This window comes from Hylobates moloch, unplaced genomic scaffold (assembly GCF_009828535.3).
Source record: "Hylobates moloch isolate HMO894 unplaced genomic scaffold, HMol_V3 SCAFFOLD_1, whole genome shotgun sequence".
NCBI lineage: Eukaryota > Metazoa > Chordata > Mammalia > Primates > Hylobatidae > Hylobates > Hylobates moloch.
Genome location: NW_026652276.1, coordinates 148,792,288 through 148,818,900, shown reverse-complemented (window position 1 = coordinate 148,818,900; position 26,613 = coordinate 148,792,288). Strand labels below are relative to the sequence as shown.

General features: G+C 38.0%; 1 long non-coding RNA gene across 1 annotated transcript; it reads left to right on the top strand.

Annotated features, from left to right (window-relative positions):
* Positions 1-412: 412 nt before the first annotated feature.
* LOC116809606 (uncharacterized) lies at positions 413-18,516 on the top strand. The gene is made up of 5 exons (XR_004369904.1): positions 413-464; positions 1,997-2,112; positions 7,491-7,532; positions 12,522-12,753; positions 17,839-18,516. It is a non-coding gene; the product is annotated as an uncharacterized LOC116809606 (long non-coding RNA).
* Positions 18,517-26,613: the final 8,097 nt, after the last annotated feature.

The following is a 26,613-nucleotide window of genomic DNA, read 5'->3' as shown; positions in this document are numbered from 1 at the left end:
ACTAAATGATTGTAATGCATTGTGACCACAATTTTTGCAGTTTGAGGTGCAACAGCAAACCCAGTACAATTTTTTTTTCTTCTTCATAATTAGAAGATCCATTCTTATAACAGATCTTAGCAACCTCAGCATACAATTTTTTTCTTTCTTAATTAAGCCAAGAACTTTCACCTTTTCACTTAAAGAAAGCACTTCACAGTTTCTCTCTGGTATATCTGAATTGCCAGCATCACTACTCTTGCAGTTTGGGTCCATTATTAAGTAAGATAAGGGTTACTTGAACACAAGCATTGTGATACATCAATGATCAATCCGATAACAGAGATGGCTACTAAGTGACTCACGGCAGGTAGAGTATAGTGTGGATACACTAGACAAAGGTATGATTTATATCCTGGGCAGAATGGAGTAGGACAATGAAAGATTTCACCAACATACTCAGAACAGCATGCAATTTAAAACTTGTAAGTTTTTATTTTTGGAATTTTCCATTTAATATTTTTGGACCATGGTTGATCAAAGGTAATTGAAACTGGAAAAGAAAGCTACAGATAACTAGGGGACTGTTGTACTGTACTTTTTAGCTTCAGACTTTCTTTTTAGTTTCTTTTTAGATTTCTTTTCACTTTATATTTCCACTTTGCTCATACATCAACTTTCTTGGCTTTTCCAGGTTTTTCTTTAGTTATTTGAGCATCTTTAAGAGAACTGTTTTTAAAAAGTTTTTGTATGGTAGAGCTGCCATCAGTTCTGTTGGCTTATGTTTTCCTCTGAATGAAACATACTTTCCTGTTTCTTAGTTTGTCTTATGATTTTTTTAAACTGGACATTTAAATCTAGTAGTGTGGTAATTCTGGAAATCAGATTATTTCCCTTCCTCAGAGTTTCTTAGGCATTTTTGTTTTGTTTTGTTTTGATTTGATTTCATTGTTGTAGGCTGTTACTGTGCTGAGGATAAGCCTGATGTGTAAACAAGGTCTTTTCTGAGCCTCCACCTGTCCCTAGCATTATGGTGACTTTCTAATTTTCCACATATATGCAATTGCTTTTGAATATCCTAGTTTGTCTGGCTCTCAAAAGGGAAAAAAGAGAAAAATGAATGGGGAATGGGATACTGACCCTTTAAATCTCCTGGAGGTTACCTCATCTGGAGGGAAAAAGGCTTCCAACAATTCAGGGAAGTACAACAGTAACAGATGCCCATCTCTGGTGTTTGTACTTCCATAATCAGAAGCAGCTATCAGTGATTAGAACACAGATCTCCAGTATTGGAGGATAGGATCCTTATTGCCCACCTTGGCTCCTGCAAGTCCTGTGTAAGCTGCTCCAAGAACACATGCACAGCTGCCCGCCACAAATCTGGGGGTATGGGGTGGGTGGCTGCTGTCAAGCTAAAAGCTGACATTGACTGAAGTTAACCATAATTTACCATCCATGTCTTCTCCTGGAAGTTGCAAACCTTCAATAGACTCCAGATTTCCAAAACAGTTACATCGAACAGATTCTGCCACTGTAGATGCCTGGCTGGGGAGATGGATGCCTGGTGCTTTCTATTCTGCCATCTTTCCAGAATCCTCTCATGCCCAAATAAGCCTTTGTAAGGGTCATCAATAGCTTCTTATACCCATAAAAAATACAAAGACTCTAGGATGAGAATAAAATTTTCACAAAATACTTTTTAAAGTGTAGATAAAATATTATGTAAGACCATTGTCCTACTGTTTGCTGCATACATTTATGCAACTTTAAGTCTTTTTTTTCAGTGGAACCAAAATATGCCCTAATATATACGCCGATGAATTGATATTGAAGATTGCTAACAATTTTCATTTCCTATATTCTTTCCTATGGATTATTCCCTTTGATGACTCTCCATCTCAAACATAATAGGAGCGTGCTTCACCTATGGGTTTCATAAATTTCCACTGGCAGAAATGATTTTCCCCGTCTGGCAATACTGTCTATGCTAACCAAAGTATTTGCTCTCCCAATTTAGATTTTGAAGTTGGGAGAAGTGGCAAAACGTGAAAAGCAAGAAGCAAATATTACCAGAGACACCTATGAAAAAGAAATCTTTCTGAAGAACATTTTTAAAGTGCCATAATCTGTTCGGTAAGAATGAAATTAATGCACAAAACTGATGAAAATGGACTACCTGGATGTAGTTTCTGAAATGGCAGGGTATGTGTTCTGGTGTAAAGTACAAAATACATGTCCTAACCTGAGTAATTTTGTCTCTTTGTTTATGATTTTGAACAATGGTGTAGAAGAGACAGGGGATTCTTCTTTCCCCTGGAAAATCCCTATTTCTTCCCTGTTAGAATTGAAAGGGGCTACCTTTGTGTTATGAGGCTACTGGGGAATTTCAGCTAACTCCTGTGGGGAAAGAGATGGAAGCAAGCATTCCTCACAATCCCACTAATCAACCACGGGTTTCTTATGAGCATCTATAGGATTCCCACAGGTCCCACTGAGGGATAAGTGGTCAAAATAGAATCCCCACATTTAGTCATACTTACTATACTGCCTGTTGCTAACTGTAACAACTGTTCATTCCCCTGAAGCCTGGAGTCAACTGGCATGGGCTAGAAGTTAAGAAACAGCAGGAGGCCTTCATGGTCACCATGGCTTCCTGGTGACCATCTAATATAAAATTAAATAGAATAGTATTTTCTTTTAAGCTGAAAATAAATTTTAGCAGTGCTCTTATTGATTAGTAAAAACTGCATTTGCATTGGTGACACAAACTTTTTTTTTTTTTTTTGAGACAGAGTCTCGCGCTGTCACCCAGGCTGGAGTGCAGTGGCGCGATCTTGGCTCACTGCAAGCTCCGCCTCCCGGCTTCACGCCATTCTCCTGCCTCAGCCTCTCCGAGTAGCTGGGACTACAGGCGCCCGCCACCACGCCCGGCTAATTTTTTGTATTTTTAGTAGAGACGGGGTTTCACCGTGGTCTCGATTTCCTGACCTCGTCATCCGCCCGCCTCGGCCTCCCAAAGTGCTGGGATTACAAGCGTGAGCCACCGCGCCCGGCCACAAACATTGTTATGTTTTTCTAGTCTAAAGAGAAACCACCCCAGCAAAGATCATTAGAAACCACTAGGTCTTTAGCATAATTTTAAAAAATAAATTCAAGAGCCTGTCATAATATTGCTCAACCTAACCAAATGAGACTTTTTAACAATAGAAAAGGCATTTTGAAAATAATAATCAAGCCTGTGATAAATGAGTTAGAAGTATGTGCAGGACATCTTCAATTTGCCCCTCAGATCCTGTACTCATTCTTCATTCAGTTCTGTCCTGGGAAGCTGGCCAAAGGAAAGGAAGAGAGAAGAAAAAGAAGCTGGACTATTTCTTCTTCTCTCCCTCCTTATGTGACAATTAATTTCATGTCAACTTTGCTGGGCTGCACTGCCCAGATATGTCGTCAAAGATTATTCTGGATGCTCCTATGACGATGTTTTCAGATGAGATTTAACATTTACATTGCTGAACTTTGAGTGAAACAGATTGTCCTCCATAATATGAGTGGGTTTCATTGAATCAATATAAAGCCTGAGAAGAGTAAAGGACTGACTTGCCCCAGAGCGGGAGGGAATACTGGCAACAAATTGCCTTCACATTTCAGACATGAACTACAGCATCAGCTCTTCCTAGGTCTCCAGCCTGCGGGCCACTGTGCAGATTTTGAACTTGCCAGCCTCCATCATCGCATGAGCAAATTTCTTAAAAAATTCACACACACACACACACACACACACACACACACACACACGCACACACATATTCTATTAGGTCTATTTCTCTGGAGAACCCTCATACATCCTGCTTCAGCTCTGAAAGTCAGGAAATAGAAGAAAACCCCACTCTCATACTATAGCTTAGGTAAAATAGCCCCTTCTCCTCTGGTCCAGCTTTCACTAGGTCAATCTAGTGTCTCTTGTTCTTTGATCATAAGGGTAGTATTATTTCCCCCTGTAGCTAGTCTCTTGTGTCTTACCATCCTTTAATTCGTAGCACTGCCCATACTTCTGAAAGCAGTACTTTCATTTTCAACTCAGAGGTTGAGCCTGGTTTCTCAACTCAAGCTGCATATTAGAATCAGCTGGGAAGCTTTTAAGAAATCCCAACAGCCAGGCCACAAACCAGACCAACTAATGCAGAACCTCTGAGGATAGAACACAGGCATGTATATTTTTCAAAGCCCCCCAAGCATTTCCAATGTACAGCCAAGAGTGAGAACCACTGCATCAATATCTCTTCATTTGAACAATTTGAGATGAATGTTGTTTCCAGCCAGAACCTGAACAAATATACTATCATGGAAAATATATACATTTGCTTAAAATCCTATAAGCACTTGTCACCAGTACTTTTCATATGATTATTTTCTATATTGCCATATATTGTTATTTTGTTATCTCACTTTTAAGACTGTAACTGATTTTTTTTTCTCTCCCATTCTCTTCATATGTTCCAGCTCACGGCCCAACTCAAAACCTTGTCTATCAGCCACTGTTCTTAGCTTCTTTTATATACACACACACACACACACACACATGCACATACACATATATATAGTTTATATATACATGTATATATGTATATATACATACATGTATACATATATACACACTTGTATGTATATATACACAAACACACACATATATATATTTATACACACACACATCCACCCCTCTTTCCAAAACAGGGCTCACCATGTTGCCCCATATGATGCAAATTTCAAATTTTTGTTAATGATGCTCTATGGCCCATATATGTTGTAACTACCTGACTAGGCACTAAAACCTCTGCATTCATCACAGTCTGACATTCATTATTCTCAACAGTTCTCACCCTCAGCCCCTTTCTAATGTCATACACTCTACCAACTGTTATCTGTTCTTTTGATTCCCCTTTCCTTTCACACTTCCTCCTTATGGTCATTTCTCCTGCCTGAACCCCCTTTCTCTGCTTCAGCAGCCTGTCCTTCCAGTCTTTCAAGACTTACATGTCCCCTCCTCAATTAAGACATCTCTAGTCCCTCTATACTGCTAAATAAAGGTAAACCATTATTAAGTCTCTTGAGGACTTACAGCAGTTTCTTGAAGGGATTTATAAACTGGGACTAAAAAAAGGCAGGGAAGGGATGGCAAGATGGAGAAGAAAGGTTCAGACAGCTAACATAAAAGCCTAAAGGTGAGACACATCCACAGCACAGGTGTGATGCACTGCAAATATGTCTGTAAGGGTAAACGAAGGAGACTGGTGGGCAAGGGGCCTTGTAAACCTGATGAGGAGTGTTGTGTTAAATCTGATAGCAATGGAGTGCACAATTTTACAAACATCATTCACAGAGTTGTAGAAAATATGTTGGAGGAGAGAAATATCACAAACAGAACAGTTGTAGGTGCTCAGAGAAATGCAAACATTCCCAGCCTGAACTGGGTTGGTGGCAGTGAGAATGAAAAGGTACCATTTTCTGCATTTTCCTTAAGGTTAAAAATTTTGCTGTTGCCACGCGGAACTGTTAAGATTCAGAGTAAGAATTCAACACCTCTAGGGTTCTTTTGATTGATTTAAATATTATATAAAATGCACTTTTCTTTAAAAAATAGTCAAATATCTTTAATGACATATCAAATCAATTACCATCAGCCACAACATCAAAAGTCAACCATTTCATTGTTTTTTTCCAAAAGTCACCTTCGGCCACAGTGTTTTCTCATTCCGCCCCCATATTTATTTTTTGCATTTAACAGGTTTATTAGTCATTTGAATATCTTTGTTTTTACAGGTATATATGTGAGTCTTGAAAAATCTCTTGTGAGCCAAGATATGTCAGTATATAGAACTGACTTTTTATGATTACACCAAAAAATAAATATTGTTAAAATGTGGGTAACAAGGGACCAGGGTGGAATCTCCACTGTTATCACAATAGGTAAATACAATTTGACCTATAACATAACTCAGAGTTAGAACTTTATTAAATAATTTTGCTTTATTTATTTAATGTATGAGAAAGTTATTTACTATGAAAAATTTAAATACTAAAGATTTCGATTTCAAAATTATTCTAGTGGGGATGTTACATTGATAACTGTCATACATGGAAGAAACATAAACTCTACATAATGTGCCATGTGGCCATATATGTAAAGCAAATGTCACCAGAGACCTTCACCCTCAGAGATATACATGAATGTCACTCAAACCATCAGTTTGAATTGGATACTCCAAATCCTCTCTGTGAGGTCTGTAAATGTCTGAGGGTTTGCTTGTGGGGTCCCCCATTGCTTCCTTTCTTAGCTCTGTGCCATCTGTTAGACTGGCATGCATTTAGACATGAAACTATAACTTTGCTGGTATCCACAAAAACTTACAACAAACATTCTGTCAGTCTTGTAACTTCAGTGATCACGGGAAATTAACGTTATCCATGGAACAGCTGTGTTAGTCCATCTGCCTTGCTATGCTATAAAGGAATACCTGAGGTAGGATGTTATAAAGAACAGAGGTGTATTTAGCTCACAGTTCTGCAGGCTGTACAGGAAGTGTAGTACCAGGATTTGATTCTGGTGAGAGGTGCAGGAAACCTCCAGTCATGGCAGAAGGCAAAGGGGAGCCAGTGTGCCATGTGGGAGGAGAGGGAGCAAAAGAGAAAGGGAGGAGGTGCCAGGCTCTTTTAAACAACCAAATCTCATGGGAACTCAGTGAGAACTCATTCATTATTATGAGGAAGGCACCAAGCTATTTATGAGGGATCCACCCCTATGACCCACCCACACACCTCCCCCCAAGCCCCACCTCCAACATTGGAGATTACATTTTAACATGAGACTTGGAGAGGACAAAACATTCAAACTATATCAATAGCTTTCTTCTGAGTCCTGTGGCCTCTTCCTTGTACCCATTCTCAGCCCTGTCATCTCCTAATTTTGTCTTCCTCTGTTCCCATGTGTACGAACAATCTCATCTGAATGGCACACACACACACAACAATTACTGAACCCCTGGTGAGGCCAACACTATACGTGCAAGCACTTACTTCACTTAAGAAGTTTATCGCGAGCTTTCTAAATAAATTCTGTTCTCCATCTACTATGCAAATAAAACTGCTGTATCTCATTATGCGTGTAATAAATGTGAATGCAGAAAGCAACCTTGCTTAATGAGATATTTTGCCCAGATCACAATCTCTTTGGTATTTGCCATTATCCATCACTATCCGTTATTACCTATCACTCATCTTCATAGAGCAAATACATCATCTTTCATCAGGAAATGGATTACATTGAGGGGAAGAATATGCTCTTTGTCTTCCAAGGAAGAAAAGATGAAGGAATGAGTTGAGGGACTCAGGAACAAACAATAACTATATGCTAAATGACCTCCTAGGCATTTTACAAATATTACCACATTTAATATGCTTTTTAATTTAGTTTTCACAACAAATAAATAAAGTTTTATCATCTCTCTTTTACACAGGTGAATCCTAAGGCTGAAAGAGACTAACAGCTATGAAGTAAGGTAGTAGAGTCCACTTTTACTCTGCTAAAATTCTGAGCTAAAGACTAGAATAGGCCGGGTGTGGTGGCTCATGCCTGTAATCCCAGCACTTTGGGAGGCCAAGGCAGGCGTATCACCTGAGGTCAGGAGTTCGAGACCAGCCTGGTCAACATGGTGAAACCTCATCTCTACTAAAAATAAAAAAATAGCCAGTTGTGGTGGCACACACCTGTAGTCCTAGCTACTCAGGAGGTTGAGGCAGGAGAATTGCTTGAACCCGGGAGGTGGAGGTTACAGTGAGCCGAGATCACACCACGGCACCCCAGCCTGGGCGACAGAGTGAGACTCCATTAAAAAAAAAAAAAAAAAAAGACTGGCATAAATGCCTACTTTTTTTTTAATCCCTTTTGTTACAGCTATGACATCACTCTTCAATATAAATTCATGTCCTTGCATGTGCAAGTTAATCAAAAGTTAAGCAAGAAGTGTTTGTCTTAGTAAGAATTGAGGTTCATTATAGACCTAAGAAGGAAAATTTCAAAGTCCAAGGCTTAGGATATCACCTATTTCTACAGGAGATAGTAACCGGGGATACAGTTAAAGGTCTACCTTAGTCAAATCATTCCTTCATTTCTTTATCTAACACCATTGCTTTATTTCAAAGTCAAGACGAAATTTGAAACTGAACGTGGATTCTGTGCTCTTAACAAAGTTCTGTGACCTTAACATATGTACCCAGACTTTTGCCACTCACAGTCATCTCCCAGACAGAGGAAATGACTCATCTTTTTTAAAAAATGGAAGTCTTAAATCTAACATAAAATATCCCATGACAAAAACATCTTTTTATATGTAATATAGGAAGTATGAACTTGTGTACTTTTATAAATGTAATTCATTTTCAGATCTTTCATTCTCAAGTATCTCTGTCAAAATTTCATTCAAAGTAAACCCATAACTGAAAAATAGACTATTAACAGAAAGGAACATCTATTCTTGGGTTTAATTACACATATAAGTTTTATATAAAAATTTTAAACTTTGCTTATTTAAAAATGTGCATCCGTCACAACACCATACCTCCAAATTCCACAAAATTTTTAAAATTGTTGAAAAGAAATAACGGTGTACTTTATTTGATTACAAATAAGGTATGATTAATAAAATATGACTAAACTAATTTTGTACTTAAAAATTTAGACAATTTAAGACTCAATTTGAAGGGGTCAATGGAAATTATTAAAATTCAGACTGACCTCACCATGAACATTCAGCAGGAAAAAGCCATTTTCAAGGAGCTAATGTCCAATACACTATATATATATATGTTTTTTATGACGGAGTTTCACTCTTTCACCCAGGCTGGAGTGAAGTGGTGCGATCTGGGCTCACTGCAATCTCGGATCCCCAGGTTCAAGCGATTCTCCTGCCTCACCCTCCCGAGCAGCTGGGATTACAGGCGCCTGCCACCACGACCGGCTAGTTTTTTGTACTTTTAGCGGAGACGGGGTTTCACCATGTTGGTCAGGCTGGTCTCAAACTCCTGACCTCAGGTGATCCACCGGCCTTGGCCTCCCAAAGTGCTAGGATTACAGGCGTGAGCCACCACGCCCGGCCCACAGCATACATTTTTATATAAGGTACATCATCTCAGAAGAGAGAGAGAATAGCTTCAGATATGAGCCTCAGAAAGAAGTTCAAAAGGCAAAGAGATCTGCTTCAAAAAGAAAAAACAAAAGTTGAAGGTCTTGCTCCAAAAGAGGGATTTGCTTTAAATTACTCCAAAAAGAATGACTGGCTGATATCCAAAGAAGAAAAAAATCTTTGCATTCCTGACATCTGATATCTTAATGCATGATACATAAAAAGCAATATATTTCAAGGACACACTAATAATCCCCCATGCAAAGGGCAGATTATCCTCTCAGAGAGAGAGGGGGAATTAGGGGGAGAGAGAGAAAGAGAGAGAGAGAGAAAGCACATACACAAGCCTGCCTGTCACTGGAAGAGCATGGGTGCCAGGATCTTTGACCCAAGGGTCCAAAAGCTTGGCTGAATACAGCATTTCAGTCGTGCCCTGAAGTGAAAGCAGTAAAATAAAGACCAAAGAAAGCTCTAAGTTTAAGGTCAAGACCAAATTGCCTAAGAACCGAGGATGTAACCTAGGGTAAATGCCTGGCAGAACAAAAAATCACCCAGCATTTTGAGGGTGATGGCAGGCTGTGAGAAGGCAGGTTGTAGAAATGATGAGGTTGTTTTATGGCATGCTTTTATTGGCTACATCAGAGAGAATGTGAGGGTGTGTTGTGTATGTCGTTGAAGTTATGGGACCTTGGTTTAAATAAACTTTGTTGCACATCCAGTAATAATAGGCAAGGCATTTCTTATTCTTGGTTTTTCTTTTCTTTTCTTTTGTTCTGGCTTTTTTTCCCTAATTCCTGCCTTAGTTAATGACACCACCACTCCCCTCTTGGAGCAACCTAGAAAGAAGGGAGTCATCCTAACTCTTTCTCCTGCCACCACATGTAATCTTTGTCTTTAAACAGACTCAGTGTGTTTTACTTAAGTAAATATATTTGGAAAGAAAACTTCATATTACTTACTAAAAGGGAAAATGAGTATTAGTTCTATAAAAGAAATCTATTTTTTTAATTAATGAAAATGAAACTACATCATTAAATGTTGGCAGAAATTCATTTTCTCTTTGTTAGAAAGGCTGATTGGAAAATACCATTTAACGCCAGGCGCAGTGGCTCACACCTGTAATCCCAGCACTTTGGGAAGCTGAGGAGAGTGGATCACCTGAGGTCAGGAGCTCGAGACCAGCCTGCCCAACATGGCAAAACCCCATCTCTACTAAAAATACAAAAACTTAGCCAGGCGTGGTGGTGGGCGCCTGTAATCCCAGCTGCTCGGGTGTCCAAGGCAGGAGAATCGCTTGAACCCGGGGGGGTGGAGTTTGCAGTGAGCTGAGATTGCACCACTGCACTCCAGCCTGGGCAACAAGAGCGAAACTCCATCTCAAAAAAAAAAAAAAAAAAAAAAAAAAAAAAAAAAAAAAAATAGCATTTAAGACACAGCTTAGCATCAACCTAAGCCTTTTTCCTGAAGTTAGAGGGGGTAACAGATAATTGAAAATTTTTTTAAATCATGTGATAATATGATTTCATGCTTCATCCTCATACAACCAAAATGTTATTTGTAAATGAGTCCCACACTTTGGGAAGCACTAGACTATGATATACAATTCAAACTCAGTAGTCTGCTATGATCTTACTCCCAATTCCCTTTTGATCTGATTTCCTGCCACTCCACAAGCCATATTTACAACTCTATTCCTGCTAAAGGACATATCATTTGGCCCTAGGCATTCTCCATTGTGTCTACTGAGAAACCTATTAGGCCTCTGAAGAGGTTCTTGATGTGAAGTTTTCAGAGACCCCACCCAGGCACCTTTCTCCTTAGTATGAGCAAAGGTTATCACCTTGGCCAAACGCTAGTCAGGCTCCTCTGAGTTCTCTCGTTGATTAGGCCTCAAGCTTACCTTTCTAGGTTGAACAAACACTAAGACAGTTTCTAACAGCTCAACATTGTTTACTTAGGATGAGCCTACCCCCCACTTAAAGTCCAAGCCTGATAAAGAATTTCCTGTTTTTCCAGCCAACACCTGAAGACCAGGATCCCGTTTTCCAGTCTCTGTGGGAGGGGAGGAGCCGAACTTCAATAAACACCAGTGAACAAAGCTAGACGAGTTTCACGTGGACTAACCTCTTTTCTGGATTTTTGTAATTTTTCATTTTCCTGAAAAACTATGGAGTCCCAACTCACCTTCTCCCTGCTCCTTCATTCTCCCATTAACATACCTAATCACCTCTGTACAGGTCAATGTTGAGCTTAGTTCACGTTGCACTCTTTTCCCTATTGTAATTATATACATTAATTCTTACCATTTTATTTAGTGTCCAGCATTGTTTATCTTTCACAGCATTTCATAGCTACTTCTAATGCACTATACTGTCATTATTCATTGAACTATCACTCTCACCCACTATGCTGTGTTCTGTTTTGTACTCCGAGTGCTGAGGTCAGCCCCAGAATTGTGCCTCCCATATTAGAAATGGCAAACATTCTCTTTACTCACAAGTTAATACAGTGAAGTAATAAAACAATGTATTTTGTCAGGTAAGTACCCATCTACCACTGAGGTGGTATTTTCTTAAGATCAATCCTTACGTTTAAATAACTCTTAAGAGCAATCTTTATGTTTAAGTAACTTACGTTTAAATGTGCTTAGAAAGGGGGAACTAGGCTGGGCGCGGTGGCTCACGCCTGTCATCCCAGCACTTTGGGAGGCCGAGGCGGGCGGATCACGAGGTCAGAAGATCGAGACCATCCTGGCTAACACAGTGAAACCCCGTCTCTACTAAAAATACAAAAAAAAGTTAGCCGGGCATGGTGGCGGGCGCCTGTAGTCCCAGCTACTCGGGAGGCTGAGGCAGGAGAATGGCGTGAACCCGGGAGGCGGAGCTTGCAGTGAGCCGAGATCCTGCCACTGCACTCCAACCTGGGAGACAGGGAGACTCCGTCTCAAAAAAAAAAAAAAGAAAGAAAGGGGAACTAAGTTACCTGACTGCTGTGAACAGGGTCATGAGGAGAGACTCTAACACATTGCTTTAGTTTTGTTTCAACTTCCAAATCATAAGAGGGACATTACACATTGCATTAAATTCTATAGTGTAAAAATAAAATTAAAATATCAGCTTACTTTCCTTCTTTCTTAGTTTGTCGGTATCATTTTTAATTCCAATGTTTTGTTAAACTTCACACCTTCCTCTTTTGAATTTCTACTTCCTTTTAAAATGGCAATTGCCTTTTTATTTTCATATCTTTTGTCTTATATTAGTAAGAGCATTTCTCTAATTATAACATGGAGAATTTACATGTGGGTTACAGGGGAGACTAAATTTTTACATCAAAATTAATTTTGTTTTATTTGCTCCTAATTTATAGGTGAAAATGCTATTTTACATGGAAACCTATTTTGTTCCATAAAACGAAATAAACCATAACCCAGAAGTGCAATGAGACACACACAGCATGACCACATTATTTCTGAAAGCTGAAGAGTTGCCAGTCTGTTGATCTCAAACTTCATGAACCACACAGTTCAGTTCAAATTGTTTCCCTGCAATAGCTTTGAGCCTCTGCCAGCCAGCCACTGAAGGACTCTGAAAAATACAAGGTAAGGGGATGGCACCTAAGAACATTTTTAAAAAAATGTGAACTCCTTTATTGAAGTTTATTTCATTGCTTTTATCAAAAAGACTGATGTCACATCAGACATTTTCTCACCTAAAGGTAACACGCAATAATTGCCATGATAGCATACTATTCAGAACATGGAACCAAAAGTGGGGCCTGCATGAGCATTCTTCCTTTGCCAATGAATTGCAAATGCTTCTTTCTATCTACAAGTGTACCAATGTTAAACATTAAATGTGGAGGTCTTATTGCGGGTTGATCTTTAGCAAATCACGTCTCCTTTCTGTTTTCAGTTGCTGCCAGCATCACCTATCCGCAGAGTCAATGTTAATGATGTTAATGAAACCAGGCAATATATTAAAAGCTCTAGCCACAATCATTAACTCGTCTGGAATAAACCATGTATTCCAGGGCCCAGTATGCAGAGCGCCTGTGGGGTGTCAGCAAGCTGTAGCTATCCAACAATGCTGTTAACTAAACTTCACTTTTGGGTGCCTGTCCTTGTAGGCATCCTCCACTCCACACCCTAAGCTAAAACAATCACTTGTTGAACAGGGGCCCTGCCTCATGACTAGTATTTGGCCTTGAACTTCACACTCGGTTCCCTAGACACTGGTTGGAGCTTTGCTTCTAACTGAATGGGCCCTATCTTTCTCTTGCCTAGCACTAAAGCCCTAACATTGCCTGCAATTGCTATTGTCATTCCCTCCCCACCAGATTCCAACCCCTGATAAATCATTCCTGGCCCAGAAACATAGTTCCACTACCCTGGGATATAATGATTTGGAATGCTGGTGACTCACCCGACTTTTAGACCCTTAGTGCTAACCCCTTTGTTCTTTCTTACTTCTTTTTCCCTGACTTAAGACCCAGCATATGTCAAAGCAGATATGGTATGTAAGATAATGTCAGTGTGCAAAAAGCACTCATCATATAAAGAAACTTAACTGTATCTTTTAAGTCAATGCAAATAATCACAATTAATATGTTTTGTGGGTTTTAACTTTTTAAATGAAAACAAACTTTTGCATTTTCTCTAATGAGAAAAAAGTATAGTTTCATTTTGTCTTATTTATTTTTCCATCATTTGATAAGGCACAGGATCAAGTTATTCTTTTTGAGATGCCATAATATGCTAGGTATTGGAATGGCCAGCTAGCACTTGCATTGTATAGTTAAGACTGTGCTATAAGAGTGGTTCTTTCTAAAAGCTTTCGGTACTGTTTACAGTTTGTGCTACCCAGTTCCCATGGTAACGTGTTTGTTCCCATGGAGAAACAAAAGTGAACACCTAACCAGAGCTGAACTTGAAGATATAAAACTTCACTCAGTAGATAATTTGCTCAGAGACTATTAAGGAGGAGAAGGAGAAAACAGAAGAACAGAAAATATATCTAGGTTTCTAGTTCCAGTTCAAAGTTAAGAAACTGCTGATTCACTTTGACCTGCTACGTAACAAATCATTCTTGGTGTCATTATTTGCAAATTTAAGGAGACCTTTTTTTTTTTTTTCTCAAAAGCAATTTTAAAAGTAACTACTTAGACAAAGGGCCCTTTTTAATGGTGATTTGATAGTTTATCTTAGCAATTTGGTCCTTGTAGTTGCAATCTATATTTCCATATTTCAAGAATTTTTGGAATTTTCATAAAACCATCTAAATTTAAGTAAACTTGATTTCTTAAAAAAACTATAAAGTAATAAGAATGTGAGCAAATGATTATAAGATTATCTTTAATAAAAGCAGATTCTTTTGCTTTGTTTAATGCCCAGAATTTTTCAAGCCTAGCTATTGCCAGTTTATGCCATTTGAAAAAAGCTTGAAAGCTGCAAAAGGATGTAAATTCAGCTGCTTTGGTTTAACGTGAGGAAAGTTGATAGCCTTTGTTAAGGCTGACACTACCATGCCAAATTCCTAACAACGTTACAGCAGGACTTTGAATGCCAGTAAAATAATTCACATCCATTTGCAAGCTCGAGTCAAGTGGCATAAACTCCACTTGTAGAAGACAAAGCAAAATGACTGCGCTCCTCCCGTGGCTCTGGCTCCTCACTCCCTCCCTCCCAAATGTTGATGTTTTCTCCCCCCACTTTATAATCTAGACAGTTGCTCCCTTTCCATTTGATACTACTTCTTTGTTTGCTGTTCTTCAGCCTTCGTTGTGCTTTTCTGACCTCCTTTTTTCTATTCTGTGCCGCTGTTCCTGTTCTACATTTCATCATTTTTTTCTCCAGCTTCACTTTTGTGCATTACACTCTTCCCACTTCAATCTTTAGCCATTTTTGTATTGTCCTGACTTTCATTCTTCTTATTTACCTTTAGTTCATATTCATTCTGACCATCTTTTCTTCTTCTCTTTGCAGCCCCTCTGTTAGAAGTTCGGCATTTTGCTCCAACTTAAAAAAAAAATGTATTGTTCTTGGATGACATTCTTTTCTCACTCTTCTGTGTATTATTTTTCACTAGTTGTTTAAATCCCAGTCCCACTGACTTCATGCAAAGGATTATGATTAAAGCGATTTTAAGTATTTCTTTAATATAGTAAAATGTGAAAAAAACTTGCCTTAGAAAACAGCATTCTAAATAGACTGCCTTTAAAAACAAATAAATAAATAAATATCCGTCCCATTTGTAGGTTCACAGGGAATAAAATCAATGAGATCTGCCATCTCCTATACTTGTCTACATCAGACATCATTCACCCCAATCAAGTAGTGAAGAGTGGGACTCTAACTGGCAAGTCTATCCTGCTGAATTGTTGCTACTCAAGATAAAAATAACTTTCTCACATTGTATGGTCCACTAGCAAGCAGCAGAGTAATGGTGTATCCCAAGATTAATTATGGTTTCTGAAGCAATTATTGCAGGGAGATGGAACAGAAAGGTTTTTTCTCTTACTTACTTTTGTGTGGTATTGGAGACAGGAGGCATGTCCATCGTTTTATACTGCTTATTACATATGAAAAATCAAATAATGAAAGCTTTCACAATACGGAGGTTTTCTCTAACCTCCTATCATCAAATAGGCATATACTTTGAATTGATTTTTTTTTGAGTTTTGAGAATTGGATGTTCATCTTTCTTTTATTGACTTTCATCTAATTTTCAAAAGTGTGCTATAGTAGATTGCATGTGAAAGTAAATGGTCCACTGAGATTTAAATGCATTGCTTTGAACTAAAGAGATATAAATTCTAATATCTGAATTCTTCATGGCTATATACATGTATACTAAGTCCTTTTGCATAGTGGCAGACTCTTTATGCTTTTGGCACATTTGAAGTTAAATTTTAATTCATATTACATTTATTAAGTACTAAGACACACTCATCTACTATTTTAGAATTTTTTATAAGTAAGTTTTCACTCTTGTAAGTTTACGAAAAAAATATTGACGCACCGTAATATATACTGGTTTCATAGCACTTACAGACTTGGTAAATTTTAACTACAAGAAAATCAGTTCTTTGAGTTTTTCTTAGTTTACTGATTTTGCATTTAAAAGTTTTTACCTTGATTAAAGACTCCAGGTTTTCTGGGGGACAGTGTAGTTGACTTAAAAACTAACCACTAATTACTTTGACCTACCCGAAGGTGTCCTTTTTAAGTCTTATTTGTTAATATTTATAATGACATATAATCCAAAGTAAATGGTTTTTTAAATTAAAAAAAAAAAAACTAACCACTATTATACAACATTTTAGTTGAGAGAAACTATCTGTATCTTCTTTTTTTATTGCTATGATTATAGAGCCAACACACACAATCATGCAGGTTGAGCACTGCTAGGGAGCCATTCTCAACCTATGTGTGGGGTTTCATATATAGTGGGATTCATTTTGCAGTTCCCACTGAAACTATGCCATGAGTTGGAAAAAAAATTTCTGCTTTGACCATGTTGAATGAAGTCTTGCTTTACTCTGTAAAAGTATAAAATGTAACATTTTAGGGTTGAGGGGACACTTAGAGATCTTCTGGTTCTCCTCTTTGGTTTCACAGAGAAGGAAAATGCCCCCACAGAAATAATGACTCCTTACCACAATTTTATTACCATATATATACTCTAAGAGTCAAGATTAGAGATGGCTCCCCTGATCCCTGGCCTTGGGAATATCGTTTTAAAACTACTTAGGGCGACATAGAAAATATTACATTTCTATCACATAATTCCATAGATACAACCTTCTAAGTTTTTAGCTTTATTTTCTTCCTAGACAATTTTGTATTGTAAATTACTAGAGGACAGAAATAATTTCTAGATAATTCTGTGGGCAGCTTGCTATATAATCCAGCAACATACTAAGTAGGCTTTTTTTTGAGAGAGGATGTCACCATCTTCATTGATTAACGTGGTGGAAAATATTTAGAAAAGGAGTTGTTTCATGCTACTCTGGCATCTATATTGTGAAAGTCTAATTTTGGAATATTGACCTTAAATAACGGAACTAGAGTTTCTGAAGAATTAAAGTCTTTACTTTCCCATTAGTATATTGGGAAACTTCACTAGTTTATTCATCTTCTCTATGGAGCTTTTCTTTATTACTATCAACCCACACTTTCTCTTTTCTTCTTTTTTATTACTCAACACCAATGTGTGGTTTTTAATGAATTATTTTAATTTGTTTCTGTTCTCTTGCTGCATCTAGAGAGCTTGTCAACTCCTTGTGTACGGAGTTTGTCGTTTACTTTGTTTTCGCTCCTCTATGGTGCTGGATGTGTATACAGCCATTGCTAAATGTGTACTACTTAAGGTGACAAGAATTCAACTAGAAACACTTCATCAAAAAAGCCCTGACTAATTAGAAGCAACTACCAAATTTAGTCTATGTTGCCAAAAAGCCTTATCAAAAAGTGTATCATGAATCTAAATGTTAACAGAATTAATGGTTAATGAGAAAATTTTTACATAAATATTACTCTAAAACAATATCTAATAGTGATGCCTAAAACTTTTTGATTAGATTAATGCATGCTGATGAAGAACAAACAAGGAGTTGAAACGAGTGCATGTCATCACAAAATCATAATGCCTTTTAAAAAACATTTTATCCTTTTCTTTTTTTCTAGAACTGAAAGGGGCACATGGCAGATATAATCATAAACTTTCATTTCAGAGAGCAGTAGAAAAGGAGAAGAAGAACACACTGGTACTCCAACAAGTCATAGTTTCTGCCAGATGTTGCAAAAGTGAGTTAGATAACTGACCTTTCTTCTGGGGCCTGTGTCAACTTTGAATGGAGCTTTCAATTGCACAATAAGCATCTGCACAGTTTTGACATCTTTATAACGCTCTTTGAGTTCTTACAAAGCTACCATTTTGTTTAAAGATGATTTATGTGAAGATTAAAATAATTACTTCAGTGCTAAGAATAATTAATCCTGTAACTCAATATCAATGCCATTATCTTCCCAGAACTGGGTCTCTAACTACTAATCATAATTAAGACACCAACTGTCAAATCATATCAAAATTAAAATTTGATTAATTATTTGATGATATTAACATTCAAATCTAGTTCCTTCCTAGGCCTAATTTTGTCCTTATGTTTGCTTTGCACTGAATTATTTTGGTTTAAATAGCCCGTTTTACATGACCACTTTCAAACAAGAGCATAAATTCTCATAAAAACAGGCTAAGGAATTTATAATCATAGCTCTTGGCCGCCACCTAAAGGTTTATTTCTTGTTTTATTTTACATGAGACCTACTATGCATTCCTTTTATAATAAAATTGTTGTCTTGTCATCACGTTTCTACATAAGTATAGGGTAAAAAGACTTTTTCAAGTGTGTTTCTTCACCTTTATGTATTTAAATTGACAGCATATATAATTATATCTACTTTTCAATTCATTCAACACACACACACAAAAAAACAATTTGAACAAGTTTCTTTTAAATGGTCAGAAAAGTTTTATGCATTTAAGAAATAGTGTGTTCTTATTATGCTTTGAAATCATTACATTTTTATTTTGTTGCCTCAGTTTCCCATAGTTCTTATTGTGCCTGACGGTAGTTATCAACTTCTGACTCATTCTAACACACTGCTTTACCTTGGCTGTAAGCTGGGAACCCTGCTATCAGAAATTCATGCAAGTTTATAGAAAAAGACTCCAAGTAAAGGGTATGAATTTTTGCATTCTATTTTGATTGCACAGAGGCCTTTTTACACTCTGCTTTCTCAAGTATAGTTTAGGCCATTGAAGCTGCTTAATCAGCAACACGTTAAGTCAGGGAAATCTCCCTACACTAGCATGTTATTTCCCACAGTTTCATAATGCCCCTTGAAAACTGAATCCACATTAACACATACATTATCATTTTTAAGTTTCTATAAAGAATCCTTCCTTGTGATACAACTTCAACTACATAATTATAAATGTTGACTTTTCATTTGATGCCTAAAGTATAGTTTTCAGATGTAACATAAAAGCATTTTATGGTAAAATTTGACCCAAAAAGTAGAATTTATGTGTCTCATAAAAGCATATAAAATTTGACCCAAGAAATAATTTCAAATTTCTTGACTCAGACTATAATATTATCTCTTTTCTTTTTTCATTTTGACATGGCATGGAAACAAAAACAGCTCAAATGTCCACAGAAACCCAATCAGCAACACTACTTCCAAAGTGTCTTCTGACAAGTAATATGTGCATTTTACAAATCCAAAGGCAATATTTGAAGTAGCTCTTCAAAACAGCTGCATTACTCAAAGCTATCTCTGTATCACCACCTTGTTTCCTGGAAGAAAATGTGGAAATGTGTACTGAAAATGTGTAAATGATTAAGGTATCAGTATAAAGAAAAAATATTCTGAACGTGAATAAAAATTATTTTGAGGGCTTGTTGAAAAACCAAACACCAGATGTCCACGGCTGACTTGCCAAATGAAAATCCTTGAAAGAAAGGTCCAGAAATTGGCATTTCAAATGAATGTACCCCAGCTGATTGACACAGGTGTTCCTTTGAGCAATCCTGGATAACACCGTTGTAGACCCCAGGTAAGCAATTGTGTGATCTGCTTTTTCAACTTTGTGGTAGATTGTATTTTCCAAAGATGACAGCACCAGTACATATCATCCTATACGCTCTTCCTATAAGGTGACATTGACATCTCTCCACCAAATGATGGGATTTACGTTACCTCTTCTTGGACCGGGGTGAACTTTTGACTACAGTAGAAGTGACACTATGTGACTTCTAAGACCAATTCATAAAATGCAATATGGCTTCCTCCTGGCTCCCTGGGGATGCTGGCCCTAGGAAACCAGCCACTATGCTGTGAGAAAGCCAAGCAGCCAAATGAAAAGGCCACATGTAGGTCTTTCAGTCATAGATCCAGCTGAAATCTCCGCTGACAGCCAGCCTTTAACCACTACGTGAGTGAGACTTTAGATAATGCTAGCCCCCAGCTTTTGGGCCACCCCAGTAGAAAAAAGACAAGCTCTTTCACCCAACCCTGGCCAAATTTCAGATTTGTGAATAAAATTTATGTTGTCACTGTTCTAAGCCACTAAATTTTATAGTGTTTTGTTACATAGCAACAAATAACAGAACAAATTCCAAATGCTTCCCCATCTTCTTCAGATAAAATGTAAAGCCCCACGTAAACCTTCATGCATTCCAGTTTGCATTTAAGGATTTCATATTCTATCCAGCCAGATCCACCCCCAGCCCAGACTGACTTACTGGGTCCTGCTTTAGTTAATTGGCTAAGTCTGCAGTTCTCAATCAGGAGAGATTTTGCTTCCCACAGAACATTTGGCAATGTCTGGAGACATTTAATGGTTGTCACAACTGGGGAGAATGGTACAACTGGTATCTAAATGGGTAGAAGCTAGAGGTGTGGCTAAACATCCCACCATCCACAGCACGACCCCTCCCCTGAAACAAAGAACTATCAAGCCTAAATGGTGCCAAGGTTGAGAGACTGTGACCTAGCTCTGGTCCCCAGCAGTGAGGTACTCGGTTTTCACGAATGTCTTCATCATCATGTAGGTTGAAGGTTCTCAACCAAGAATTAAAGAAATAGTGTGTGCTGGGGGAAGGGGAGGTTAGAATGTCAGGATTTTCAACCTATACTATTGGTGCAGCCTGGATGTTTGTGTCCCTCCAGAATTCATATGTTGAAATCTAATCCACAATGTGATGGTATTAAGAGATGGGGCCTTTGGGATGAGATTAGGTCATGAGGGCTCCACAATGAGATTAGTGCTCTTTTAAAAGAGGCTTGAAGGAAACTTTTTTTCCCCTTCCACCATGCAAGGACAGAGTGAAAGGGCACCATCTCTGAGAAGGAGGCTGTCATCAGACTTTGAATCAGCTGGCATGTTCATCTTGCGTTTTTCAGGCTTCAGAACTAAGGAAATAAATTCCTGTTGTTTATAAAGTATCCAGGCTAAGGATTTTTGTTATAGCAGCCTAAATGGACTAAAACAAGTGAGCTTGTGGTGTTCAACCATGGCTACAAATTAAAATTAGTTGGCAAGTTTTTTTTGTTAGTTTGCTTGTTTTTTGTTTGTGTGTTTGTTTCAAATATCACTGCTCAATCCCCAACTCTGGAGATTCTGATTTTAGAAATACTGGATGCTAGTATTTTTTAAAAGCTTCTTAGTTTATTTTAATGAGTAGCTCAGCATGAGAACTGAGGCACTGGCCACTTCTCACCTGGAGACTGTGACTCCTAACCCGTTTCAGGTTAGGTCACAAAGGGGAGATTGGGGAAATCTAGAAAACAAAATTGAAAAATCCCAGTGGGTAATTCTGTTGGCTCCGTTCCCCTACTGAAAACCTCTGCCTTACATAGTCTTCTGCTCTTAGTCTGCCATATTCTGGCAAGAAAAAGACCTGAGCTGGACTCTTCCTTCATTCTAGTGCACTTATTTGGGATGGAAGCAAACCTTAAAAATTAATTGATTCTTTTCAAGCCACTAAGTAGTACCATTTTTTAGTAAATGCTAAACAAACAATTCTGTCATAATAAGCTCAGTCTGCTGTGTACCTCTTCACCAATAAAATAAGCTCTGTTTACTAGATTTTCCATTAATTACCTAAGACGGATATAAAAACATTACTCAATATTCTTAGAATTTTACTACTGGAGTGTCAAGCTAAATCAAATAATTTATATATTTACATAGTTTAAGACGATGACAGTAGTTTACTGATAGTTATTCTGCTGAGGTTTATCTCTCTCTCTCTCTGCATAGGACTTAACCTCACTCCCCAACCAAAAAAAAAAAAAAAAAAACAACAGCAGTTAGGCAACTGTCCTGCCATCTGCCTCAGATGCTAAGCAGATAAAAGTCGGCTCATTAAAAACAAAATGACTTGGGTGGAGAGGAAAAAATGTGAAATAGCCTGTTATTATAATAATTACCTCAGTAAAATGTGTTATTTTATCATGACAATGAGATTTTCTGAACATGTTATTACATTTGTGGTAAAAAGAAAAAAATCAAAACCATGTTTTTGTTTTCAAAATCCAGTCATCGAAGGAAAACACCAATTTAATAAATTTCTCAGTAAGTATCAAATTGTAACTTTTTAACTCTTTCCCATTAAAGCCAAAGCCAGAAAGAATCCTTAATGTCATATTAATGCTCATTATCTACAACAGAGAAAGCTGAATATCTGTAATAGTTTTGAGTGCTAAGTGTACAGAGTAAGTGCCCACGTGTGCTGGAAAGCAGTCATAATTGTGAGCCTAGGTTGTTGAATCGCATTGCCTGGGTTTAAATCCTAAGCCCACCATTTACAATGTGATCTTGTACATATAATTTTACCCTTGTAACTCAGTTTCCGCCTCTAAAAAACAGTGATAATAACAGTACTGGGATCATAATTACCTTTAAGGACTAAAAGATATAATGAATAGAAAATGCTTTGCCTAGTCCATGGCACATAAGATGTACTTAAAGAATGAGCATATTTTCACTCTCAAATCTATAATGACAGCTCATACTTCCCTTTTTAAGTTTCAGAACTGTATTTCCAACTGCCTTCTGGATGTCTCCATCTGAATTTCCTCAGGCCACTTCTAAATTATCTTTTCCAGTATATATTAGTTTTTCTCCAATACTCCTTATCACTAAAACCATTTTGCCAAGACAGAGTAAGGTGTTTAGAATGGTGTTTTGAGCTCTGGTATCCTTCTAAAGGATAGCTATATGGCAATTATGCTTCCAGTTGTTATTTATCTCCCTTTTCTAGAGACACATTGTTTACTGTCAAACAGAGTATCTAAAATAATTTTAACTGATCCCTTAAGCTCTTCAAAATATTGTTATCTTATAATCTTTCTAATATTCTAAAGAGTACTTTTAATAGTTTCTTAAAGGTACTAGGCCTAATGTCTTACTGAACACTTTCTATGAACAACAGAACTTGATTTTGCCCAGTTGTAAATACATCATTTCTTGAGCACCTCTCTCATACTGCCCTCAGTGTCCATGATGAAAAGTCATATTCTTACTTAGTTTTGAGACCAAAAACCAAATGGGCAAGATCTAGGACTGTCGGACTTTTCTTGATAAAAGTTGAGGCAATAGGCCTGGCGCAGTGGTTCACACCTGTAATCCCAGCATTTTGGGAGGCCGAGGTGGGTGGATCACCTGAGGTCAGGAATTCTAGACCAGCCTGGCCAACATGGTGAAACCCCGTCTCTACTAAAAATACAAAATTAGCCGGGTGTGGTGGTGCGTGCCTGTATTCCCAGCTACTCAGGAGGCTGAGGCAGGAGAATCGCTTGAACCCACGAGGCAGAGGTTGCAGTGAGCCGAGATTGTGCCATTGCATTCCAGCCTGGGCAACAAGAGCAAAACTCCGTCTCAAAAAAAAAAAAGAAAGAAAAAAAAAGTTGAGGCAATAATGAGCATCAAGAAGATACCGCTAGGCTCGGCCCAAGTGGGTAAGTTAAAAACAGGTGTCATAACAGGATTCAGTGAAATTTATTAACTAGAAGAAATGCAAGTTTTTCTCTCAGGAGAACCAGTAAATAACACCTGAAAATCAGAAAATGTCAGTCTCATAGAGCTACAACAGAGTATATTTCGAGGATTCAAAATCAATTGAACATCAAGAAAAAGAGAGTTCTGAAAAGATAGGAAACTTGCAAACCAACATGGCACATGGATACATATGTAACAAACCTGCGCATTGTGCACGTGTACCCTAAAATCTAAAGTATTATAATAAAAAAAAGTCTGTAAAAAAAAAACAGATAGGAAACTTTCAGTTTTATAAAAGCCAATCTAATGTAACAGGAGAGAAGCTATTATAACTTGAAACTTCTTCCTGTAGGCTGAATAAAATACAGAGTTAAGAGGTACAATGGAAACTGATAAGAGCTAGGACACAGATCAGATAACAGGCAATCACTATTTGACTAAAGGAATTACAGAGGTTGTTAGAAATTTTCATTATGCCACATTTCATTGACAATAATATAATTCCTGCTGAACTGATGCTAAATGCTGAGTTGATCTAAGGAAATAAAGAATCAGAGGCTGGGCGCTGCTCCCTTTGTCCATGAGCCACTAGTGCAGAGATCACAGACTTAAATGCCTGTAGGACTTGGGCATGTAACATACATCAGTGAACTCAGCCTGGGTACATGAAAAGCAGTAACATGATCACAAAATAAAAATGGTTGCTGACTCTTGAGAAGACAACAGAGAGTGGTGAGGGTTGTAGCAAACTGCAGAGCTCAGACCCCTTCTTAAGCGGGTGGAAGAAAAACAGCTCCAGCTCATTGCCTTGAAGAAATGCAGGCCCAGTTGGGCTCAATATCCTGATTAAGAGATGCTGAAACTAGGATTTTATGAAACATCCTGATTTTTAAGTTTTACACAAAATTTATTAATTTTTAAACCACTCTGTGGAATGATGCTATGAGAGCCAAATAAAGATCTACTGGTCACATTTGGTCCGTGGACTGTCAGTTTGCTAGTCTCCACAACAGGGTTTTAGAACTATGCAATGGCCTTTGTTTCTCTTCCTTCACTTTCATTCTTTGTATTTGATTCTGGGACTTGCGTTTGCTAGTCCATCAAGAAGATCCAAAGATTCCAAGTGAAAAATTAGGAGTATATTTGGGAGCAAAGAGACCTTAGTTAGCAAAAATACAAACACTTAATGATTAATCAAATATGTAAAATTTAGACTCAGTAACAATTTTTGTATTTCTTTTGCTAACCTTGCCAAGATAGATTATGGCTACCTTAATAAAGCCAATCGCTTTTCCCTGGCCATCTGATATCCTTTAAACCTAAATCTGTTGGATATTTTCCATTTGCCCATCCAGTTTCCTTCTCTACCCACTCTGTGCCCCCAGGAAGCTGGCTGGTATAGATTGCATTAAAGGACTACTTTACCTCTAGCTTCCATTGAGTTTGGCCCATCTGGGAGCACTGGCAGGAGTTTGGAGGGTGGAGAGAAATGCAAGTCTGGGCATTTATTTGCCCCACTTTCCCCCTGCTGGTCCATTGATTTAATCCCTTCTTCCTATTTGGAGTTCCTCCTTACACAGCCCCCCATCCCCCATGTGTGAGTTTATGTGTGTGTCCCTTGAAATACTGTCTTTTACGGTTCCTCCAAGCCAGGGATGCTAAGGTTCCCCACTATTACAAGTCCCAGAGGAATATACCACCGGTTGTTCCTTTTCTTAAAATCTTCCCTACAGGCCTCAACTACTCAAGTTTGTCTGTTTTCTGTTTCCTGCTGGAAGGCTGACTTAAAAAGCCATTTCAAAGTACACAATCCATCCCCAGTATTGGGATCTTAACTGGACAAAGCGTCTCATGAAGTCCTTTAATTCTTATTTCTTTGGGTCTTTTGGCTGGCCCTGTCTTCTTCTACCTCCAGACTAGCAACTCTCCTCCCAACCAAACCAACCACACCCACCCTTTCCTTCTTACTCGTTGTCAGAAAGCTTTTCCTGAGGGTTACATTCCCCAGGGTTTAAAATATAATGAAAAAGTGCTTTCATGGTTTTCTGGTTGGAGGATGAATTTGTACAATCTTTGGGAAAAGAAAAGCTATTTGGCAGTAAGTGTTAGGAGCCTTGAGAATGTATCTAATCTTTGACCCAGTAATTTTACCTTAGGAACTTTTCCTAAGAAAAGAATCCTAAATATTAAAAAATTTGGATAAAGATGCATGCAAATATGTTTATTAATAAAATGGCCAAAAACTATAAACAGAACACACTCCAATATTGATGTATGCCAAGTGTCTTCTGTTTGCCCCACCAGCTTCTCTCTCCAATTGCCTTCTGCCATGAGAGACCAGCCTTCCTCAGACTGACTGTGGCTCCACTACCTTCTGGCTTTGGAATGAACTTTACTAGTGGTATGTCTTGATAGAAAATTGAAGATGAGAAGAAGAATGAAGTAGGAGTAGTTATTTTCCCTGTCCCCTTTCCGCAGATAGCCTCAGGCTGGCCACCATTCTTGGACAAAGGTGAAATGGTAAAACAGCCTTTCACGTGGCCCTCTTCACATAACTCAATCTCCCTAAGGTTCCGTAATATATGCTTCTCTTGTCTTTTGAAGCCTGAGGATAGTGATGCATTCTGTTCTGCACCCTGTCCCCATGCACACTGTTTCTAACTCAGGGATACTGTGCTACCACTAACACCCTATCCCACGTTTATTAGAAAATTCTCCTCAAATTGCCCAATTTGAGTACACCAAATATATTTCACTGCCAAGAATCTGGTGCAATCACACAGCATATTTAAGTATACTAGGCACCACAGCCACTATGGAATAATATGTAACATAGAAAGATAATCACAAAAAGTACAACAAAAAAGATAAATCTAGTATGAACACAGGTA